Genomic DNA, 753 nt, shown 5'->3' with positions numbered 1-753 from the left:
GCAAATTGCTGTCAATACGCAGCACATAGCACTGGGCACGTCAGTGATCAAGATGTTAGCTATTAGTATAAATGCTCATTTTAATTTTATATTCAATAAGCTCTGTTCCCCATTCACAATTATTAAGAGTTGGGCTGAGTAATTATTAATCCCCAAATGAAGAGCACACACTTATTCTTCTCCACAAGGCCCCTGTTTACTCTTACTGTGAAATCGAGACAGGTTCTGCCAGCAAGTGGCCAACCTAACCTCAGGACAGGTTAGAGAGTGCAGTTTGTAGGCAACACCCTGACAAGCCACCTAAAAGGTCTGGGTGCGCCCCAGACCACTGCATTTCCAAAGTGGAGTGAATCACTAAATCTCAATATGCCTCCAAGGCAGAAGAGCCAGCAGCACTGTACTAGCCACTTAGAGTACCTGGTGAAATGTCCTATTTCAGGACAAGACATTCTAATGAGGAGAACAGTACACGTCTGGATAACCAGGAGAGCCTGCTGGGGAAGGACCCTGGAGAACCACGTGTGCAGACTGTGCGCACGTCTGCGTGATTACAGCTCCGCGCTCCAAATTTTCTGGAGAATCCATAAACGACACAAGCTGTGTCATTGGTACCCATTCTTGGCCTCCTCGAGGAAGGCCGCCCTGCTTTGCCTGTTTCCTAGCTACTAGCTGAGCGGTTTACACCGGCAGTTGCAAATGTGCACCGCTCCCATGACAGCGCAGGCTTTTGCCTTCTCCCCTCTCTCCTGTCCT

The sequence above is a fragment of the Pteropus vampyrus genome, unplaced genomic scaffold, assembly GCF_000151845.1.
Source record: "Pteropus vampyrus isolate Shadow unplaced genomic scaffold, Pvam_2.0 Scaffold112, whole genome shotgun sequence".
Lineage (NCBI taxonomy): Eukaryota > Metazoa > Chordata > Mammalia > Chiroptera > Pteropodidae > Pteropus > Pteropus vampyrus.
The sequence above is the reverse complement of the archived record's forward strand: the minus strand, read 5'-3'. Positions refer to the sequence as shown.